Source organism: Bos taurus, chromosome 24, assembly GCF_002263795.3.
Source record: "Bos taurus isolate L1 Dominette 01449 registration number 42190680 breed Hereford chromosome 24, ARS-UCD2.0, whole genome shotgun sequence".
Classification (NCBI taxonomy): domain Eukaryota; kingdom Metazoa; phylum Chordata; class Mammalia; order Artiodactyla; family Bovidae; genus Bos; species Bos taurus.
Window position 1 is genome coordinate 38,358,914 of NC_037351.1, and position 8,519 is coordinate 38,367,432.

Here is an 8,519-nt window from a genome sequence, read left to right on the forward strand (position 1 = left end):
CAGTGTTTGAGGCAATACTGTAGCTCTAGGAAGTTAGAAAGAGCATTTTTGTTTAGTGTTGCAGTCAATGAAACTTACAGTTTACAGTCAGTAAATGCAACTACTATTTTGAACCTCACATTACTGGAGCAAGATTCAAGTCACAGAGCAGAGCATTCGACTAGTCAAACTTAGATCAGGCACCAACTCCTTGACTGGACCAAAAGAGAGGTAGGAAACATTTGGTTCTTTGATTTCCAGAATGAAAGGCAGGTACCTGGATTTTTGGGGTTTCCAAAAATACATATGATTGGAGATAGTAATTCCTCAAAACAATTTACGGGACCTCTTTTAAGAAGAGAATTTGATGCTGAGGCTGAAAAAAGATCAATGTCTGTTACACTGTCTGGCTGTGAAATTTACCCTGTAATGCTTAGTTATTTGGATATAAGCAATGATGTTGTACAAGTAAAACTGAAAGTTTGTTTCAGTTAAAGAATGCTATTTAATATTTCATGTATGGCCAGTTACCTTATTAATATAAGCATTCATTGTTGTTGTTGTTTTAGTTGCCAGACAAGTCTGACTCTGCAACCTCATGGACTGTAGCCTGCCAGGCTCTGCATCTATGGGATTTCCCAGGCAAGAATACTGGAGTGGGTTGCCATTTCCTTCTCCAGCGGAGCTTTCCAACCCAGGGATTGAACCTGTGTCTCCTGCTTGACAGGCAGATTCTTTACCACTGAGCCACCTGGGAAGCCTAATAGAAGCATGAAAGTGTTAGTCATTCAGTGGCGTCTAACTCTTTGTGACCCCATAGACTGTAGCCCTCCAGGCTCCCCTGTCCATGGGATTTCCCAAGCAAGAATACTGGAGTGGGTTGCTATTTCCTCCTTCAGGAAATCTTCTCCACCCAAGGATCGAACCATTACAGGCAGAGTCCTTAATGTCTGAAGGACCTATTATAAGAACTACTACTGGAAGCCAGGGTGAGCAGCTGTGTTCGTTTCTTGTTGAGGATAGTATAGTAGCTGTATTATAGTGGCCCTGGAAAGATGTTCACGTCCTAATCCCTGGAGCCAATGAATGTTATCTCACATGGAAATTTGCAGATGTGATTAGGTAAAGGGTTTTGAGATGGGAAGTTTATCCCAGATTACCTCAGTGGGCACAATACAATCAAAAAAGCTCTTACAAGAGGAAAACAAGAAAGTCAAAGGCAGAAGAAACAGATGGGATGATGGAAGCAGAGGTTGGAGAAATGCATTTTGAAGACAGAGTAAGGAGGTCATGTGCAAAGGGATATAGAAGCAAGAAAAGTTAAAGATTCTCTCCTAGAAGCTCCAGAACTCATGCCAGACTGCTAACATGTTGGTTTTATCCTAAATCGATTTCCGATTTCCGATTTTTGTTTTCCAGGACTGAAAGATAATAAATTCATGTTGCTTTAAACCACCAAGTTTATATAACAGCAGCTGGAGGAAACAACTAATCCAACATCCTTCCTGGAGCACATGTTGTTAGCAGGTGGCATGAGAGCATTTACTGTAGAAGAAACACAGAAAGGTATAGCTACTTCTGAAGAAGATAGCTCAAAGGAGGCTAAGTCAGCAGTAAGCTGGCAAGAGCAGGAAATTAGAAACCCCAGACAGACAGGGTTCCTATTCAGGAGCTTCCATTTCTATGGTTAAATCAATATGCTGGCACTCCCCCTAGACCACCACATGGTCAAACAGGTAAAATCCCATTAAAAGGAAAGAAGAAAAACTCAAAGGACAACATGAACAGTAAGTGTAAAATACATATGAGTTTTCTTCTACATTAACAGAGCGTTCTCGCTGAGTCTCATGATTTTAAGTAATATTTAAATGGTGATTCCATATTTGTATCTTCGGCCTTGACCTCTCAGCTGGGTTTCATATTTGGCCATCCAAAGACCTGCTAGACACGGCCACTTGCAACTTTCACTGGCACCCAGGTCCAAATTAATCTCATTACTCTCTGCTCTTTCTATCCAGACTTTTATTCCTTTACCTGTTATACTCTATGGACTCGTGGCCTGTTATACCAAGTTATCAACACCAGAAATCTGTGAGTTATTCTAGACTTACACATGCTGCTAAGTCACTTCAGTCGTGTCTGATTCTGTGCGACCCCTTAGACGGCAGCCCACCAGGCTCCCCATCCCTGGGATTCTCCAGGCAAGAACACTGGAGTGGGTTGCCATTTCCTTCTCCAATACTTACACATGCACCAGTCACCTAATTCATCACCCAACACTATTAACTTCTCCTACCATCTGAACTTATCTCTTTTTTAAAAAAAAAAAGTCTGTCTCTTAAAAAATTTTTTATTTGTCTGTGTTAGGCTTCCCAGGTGATGCTCATAGTAAAGATCGCAGCTGCCAATGCAAAAGACACAAGAAACTCAGGCTTAATCCCTGAGTGGGAAAGATCCCTTGGAGGAGGAAATGGCAACCCAGGATGAAGGAGCCTGGCGGGCTACAGTCCATAGGGCTGCAGAGTCAGACATGACTGATGCAACTTAGCACATTTTGGGTCTTAGTTGCAGCGTGCAGAGATGATCTTTGTTGCATCATTCGGGCTCCAGAGTACTCAGGCTCAGTAAACTGTGGTACACAGCCCTTACTTGCCCTGTGGCACATGGGATCTTAGTTCCCTGATCAGAGATTAAGTCCACATCCCTTGCATTGCAAGGTAGATTCTTAACCCCTGGACCACCAGGGAAGTTCCCCATTTGAACTCATCTTGGAATCCCTCCTAAATTTCCATTTCTATTATATACTCTCTTTGTATATATCTCTATAAGACTTGGTCATCTCACCCTGGGTTTTATCCTCTTCTCTCCTATGCAGATGACACCACTCTTATGGCAGAAAGTGAAGAACTAAAGAGCTTCTTGTTTTGTTTTGTTTTTTTTTTTTAATAATTTTTAACATTTTTAAATTTCAGGTATACACATGCTCCCCATCCTGAACCCTCCTCCCTCCCCCCTCCCCATACCATCCCCCTGGGCCATCCCAGTGCACCAGCCCCAAGCATCCAGCATCGTGCACTGAACCTGGACTGGCATCTCGTTTCATACATGACATTTCACATGTTTCAATGCCATTCTCCCAAATCTTCCCACCCTCTCCCTCTCCCACAGAGTCCATAAGACTGTTCTATAAAATAAATATAAAATAAAAAAATAAATAAATATGAAAAAAAATAAAATAAAATAAAAACCAGTTAGGATGATAAAAAAAAAAAATAAAGAGCTTCTTGATGAAAGTGAAAGAGGAGAGTGAAAAAGTTGGCTTAAAGCTCAACATTCAGAAAACTAAGATCATGGCATCTGGTTCCATGGCAAATAGATGGGGAAACAGTGGAAACAGTGTCAGACTTTAATTTGGGGGGCTTCAAAATCACTGCAGATGGTAACTGCAGCCATGAAATTAAAAGGTGCTTACTCTAAGTTGTCTATGACCAAGCTAGACAGCATATTAAAAAGCAGAGACATTACTTTGCCAACAAAGGTCCGTCTTGTCAAAGTTTTGTTTTTTTCAGTAGTCATGTATGGATGTGAGAGTTGGACTATAAAGAAAGCTGAGCACTGAAGAACTGATGCTTTTCAACTGTGGTATTGGAGAAGACTCTTGAGAGTCCCTTAGAGTGCAAGGAGATCCAACCAATCCATCCTAAAGGAAATCAGTCCTGAACATTCATTGGAAGGACTGATGTTGAAGCTGAAACTCCAATACTTTGGCCACCTGATGAGAAAAACTGACTCATTTGAAAAGACCCTGATGCTGGGAAAAATGGAGGTGGGAGGGGAAGGGGATGACAGAGGATGAAATGGTTGGATGGCATCACCGACTCAACGGACATGGGTTTGGGTGGACTCCGGGAGTTGGTGATGGACAGGGAGGCCTGGCGTGCTTCAGTTCATGGGGTTACAAAGAGTCCCACACGACTGAGCAACTGAACTGAACTGAACTCCTTTCTCCAAGTCTTGCCTCCTTTTCATGGCAGCAAAATTATCTTATAAAAATACAACTCAGACAGTGTTACACCTATGGTTTAGTGCCTTATAAATTTATAAAGTTCAGTTCCTTGGCATGATATACAGGGCTGTCTATAAACTTGCTTTTATCTCTGTCTTTGGCCTTCACTTGTATGATTTATACATTATGCTTCAGTAAACCAGATTGCAGCTTATAATGCCATTCATGTAACATGCTCTGGAATATTTCCATAGCTTTCTCATACTAATCTTTCTGCCTTGCATGCCCTCTCTCTGCTTTTGTTGGCTAGTATTCATTTCTCCTTCAAGGCTTGCTTCAGGGGACCTCATGCCTGAATCATCAGGTTGGATTAAGTCTTGCCCATGCTCACTGAACCTACTATTATCTTGGTTTGTATGACTTTATATTAAGTTTTTCAGGTTATCTGGGTTGTATTTTTGAGACTGAGCTATTTCTATATGGATCCTCAATACCTAGCATAACAATTGCCTCTCAATAGAAAATCAGTGTATATTTGTGGGACTGAATTAACCTGAACAGCTTTGAGAATATTTTGTGATGTCCATATATATATTAATATAAGGTAGAGGAGCCCATGTGTGATGTAATATAACCTGTAGCTAAATTTTAAAACCCATCACTCGTCAGGTGTAATAAATGGAAAGCTTTCATTTTCATGCTAAACAAATGCCAAAAACAAAAATTGAGGAAACACATATGAAGACATTGTGTCTAGTTTTTCATTTTAAAAGCCAATCCAGTGAAGGAAAATGGCCTTGTTATCCTCAAGTGGTTTTCAGTGAACATTTTTGCTTTGTGTATTTATTTATATTTGGCTGTTCTGGGTTTTCATTGCTGTGCGCAGACCTTCTCCAGTTGCGGCAAATGGAGGCTACTCTGCTGCACTGTGCGGGCTTCTGGTTGCAGTGGCTTCTCTTGTTGCAGAGCACAGGCTCTAGGGTGCACAAGATTCCGTAATTGTGGCACCTGGGCTCAAGAGTTGTGGCACACAGGCTTAGCTGCCCTACACTATGTGGAATCTTCCCAACCCAGGGGTCAAACCTATGTCCTTTGTGTTGGCAGGTGGGTTCTCTACCACTGAGTCATCTGGGAAGCCTTAGTTTCTGTTTTATTCAATATTTTTTTTATTAAAGATATACGTGCTGGAAAACAACTGATTTAGCTTCTGTCCCAAGTCTTCTTTTTGTGCCTTATCATTCTTGTTTACCTGGAGAAGGAAATGGCAACCCTCTCCAGTATTCTTGCCTGGGAAATCCCATGGACAGGGGAGCTTGGCAGGCTACCTACAGTCCATGTGGTAGCAAAGAGCTGGACATGACTGAGCACACATAAACACATTTTTATTTACACATTAATCTATACACACTGGGTCCACTTCCTGTCGACTCCCCAATACCCTCTTTTACCCTTACACCCATTGCAATGTGGTGTGAGCCCTGTGTACTGCAAGCTGACTTTGTTCTGTAAAGGCAATACAACTTTCCCAACAAGAAGACCCATTTTCTTGATGTCGCTCCTATTTTCTTGATCTGTTGTTTAGAATTTTATGCAGTGGCTACCTGATTTTTCAAAATTTCCACTAGAAACGATCATTATTTTACTATCTCCTGATTTTCCTTCTAGTTCTCTGCTCCCAAATCTTCCTACCACCTCTCCCAAGCTGTAATTATTGTGCCCCCAAGGTGGTAGCTGAGGCCACAGGTGAGTGAGATCATTGAAGAGAAAGGACCTTGGCCAGGACCCCAGGAGTCTCGGCCATGCCCACTGGTGAAGGAGGAAGAGCCCAACAATAGAGGTGGGAAGAAACTCAGGAGAGCAGTGCCATGGGATGGGCAGTGCCACAGAGACCAGAGAAGGAGAGCATTTTAGGAGATAGGTTTTGGTGCTGAATTTCAAACCAGCACTTCTATACATGTAATACCTTCACCTGCAAGAAATATACAGACATCACAAATTCAACAGACACAAACCAAACGGTCCATCTTCCATCCGGAATTAACTCTTTTCCACACAGTCTTCCCATTGATGGTCCCCTCTACCATAAACCCAAATACCACAAATTTAGAAGTCATTCAGATACTCCTTCTCCCAGCCTATTGACTGACTCTATCTAATTAGTTACCAAGTCTTATCAAATTCCTAAAACAGTAAGTCATCTTACTCTACTGCTTGAAATTATTCCATACATCCTTCTTGTCAGACCTTCATAATCTGATTCTTTCTTCATTAAATTATCAAATTGATTTATTTGAGTGGGGTGGCTTTTCACATATTGGATTAAAAACTGTATTAAAATATTTTTTATCAGTTTGGAAATTAAAATTTATAGTTAAGAATGAAAATGAATGAATTCAAGAACAATAAATGCAAAACAGAACATAGGTTCACCCATATATACAAGAGACTGTGAATGTGTGTGTGTGCATGTATGTATATATATATATAGAGAGAGAGAGAAGACGCCCATAGGCCAACTACATATCATCACATAGTAAAAGGAGGAGAAAGAATACCTTGATAACAAAAAAAAATTACTATATTATGGTATACATTTTGAGAAAAGACACTACAGGTTGTTGTTGTTGTCTAGAAATACTATGTTTAAGAGTTCCCTTTAAAACAATCCCAATCTCTAAAATTTGACCAAACAGATGAAAGACGTTACACTGAAAACTATAAGCCATTGATAAAAGAAATTGCAGAAGACACAAATAAAGGGAAAGAGTTTCTATGTTCATAGATTGGAAGAATTAATAAAATGTCCACAGTGCCCAAACAATCTACTGATCCAATGTAATCCCTGTCAAAATTCCAACAGCATTTTTTCCAGAAATGAGAATTCCCAGCATTTCTCCCATTTTTGAGCCATTCTTCTATGTCAGTTCTACAAAATTGCTTGTAACTTTATACATTTTTTAAAAAGATATAGTTTTTTAAGTATTTAATATTCTGCTAATTTGATTTTGAATTGTAAGTGTCAAGTATTCTGTTTAGGGGGGTTTATGTTTTATTATACTTTGCTGAAAAGAAAAAATTGTACATTTTTAGAATGTTTTTATGAATAAATTGAATGTACTGAAAATAAAAATTAAATTAAAAAAAAAAGGATTAGAAAAACCAATCCTAAAATTTATATGGAACCATAAAAAGCCCTGAATATCCAAAGAAATCTTGAGGAGTGAAGGGTTTGGACCCCACATCTATCAATCCAACATTTTAAAAAAATTTATTTGATTGATGTATAGTTGATTTACAGTGTTGGGTTCATTTCTACAAATGTACAGCAAAGTGATCCAATTATACATACATAGGTATACTTTTAATTTTTATTCTATATTAGGGTACAGTTGATTTAGAATATTGTGTTAGTTTCAGGTGTACAACAAAGTGATTCAGTTATACATGTACGTATATATCGCTCCAACATTTAAGACAACCACTGGGGAAGAAGGCCTCCAAAACACCTAGCTCTGAAAGCCAACAGGCTTGAGTCCAGGGAACCACAAGACGATAGCAAAGAACATTCCTGATAGGCACCTGGCCTATCGCCCTGAGGGCTCAGCACTGAGGAAGCAGGAAAATCACCCATTTCCCAGTCTTTCTCTTAAAAAGGTTATCTACACTCTTTAAAAGCTGCTGCCTTTGATGTGCAGAAGCTTTTAAGTTTAATTAGGTCCCATCTGTTTATTTTTGCTTTTATTTCCAATATTCTGGGAGGTGGGTCATAGAGGATCCTGCTGTGATGTATGTCAGAGAGTGTTTTGCCTATGTTCTCCTCTAGGAGTTTTATAGTTTCTGGTCTTACATTGAGATCTTTAATCCATTTTGAGTTTATTTTTGTGTGTGGTGTTAGAAAGTGTTCTAGTTTCATTCTTTTACAAGTGGTTGACCAGTTTTCCCAGCACCACTTGTTAAAGAGATTGTCTTTAATCCATTATATATTCTTGCCTGCTTTGTCAAAGATAAGGTGTCCATATGTGCGTGGATTTATCTCTGGGCTTTCTATTTGTTCCATTGATCAATATTTCTGTCTTTGTGCCGGTACCATACTGTCTTGATGACTGTGGCTTTGTAGTAGAGCCTGAAGTCAGGTAGGTTGATTCCTCCAGTTCCCTTCTTCTTTCTCAAGATAGCTTTGGCTATTCGAGGTTTTTTGTATTTCCATACAAATTGTGAAATTATTTGTTCTAGCTCTGTGAAGAATACCATTGGTACCTTGATAGGGATTGCATTGAATCTATAAACTGCTTTGGGTAGTATACTCATTTTCACTATATTGATTCTTCCAATCCACGAACATGGTATATTTCTCCATCTATTAGTGTCCTTTTTGATTTCTTTCACCAGTGTTTTATAGTTTTCTATATATAGGTCTTTAGTTTCTTTAGGTAGATATATTCCTAAGTATTTTATTCTTTCCGTTGCAATGGTGAATGGAACTGTTTCCTTAATTTCTCTTTCTGTTTTCTCATTATTAGTGTATAGGAATGCA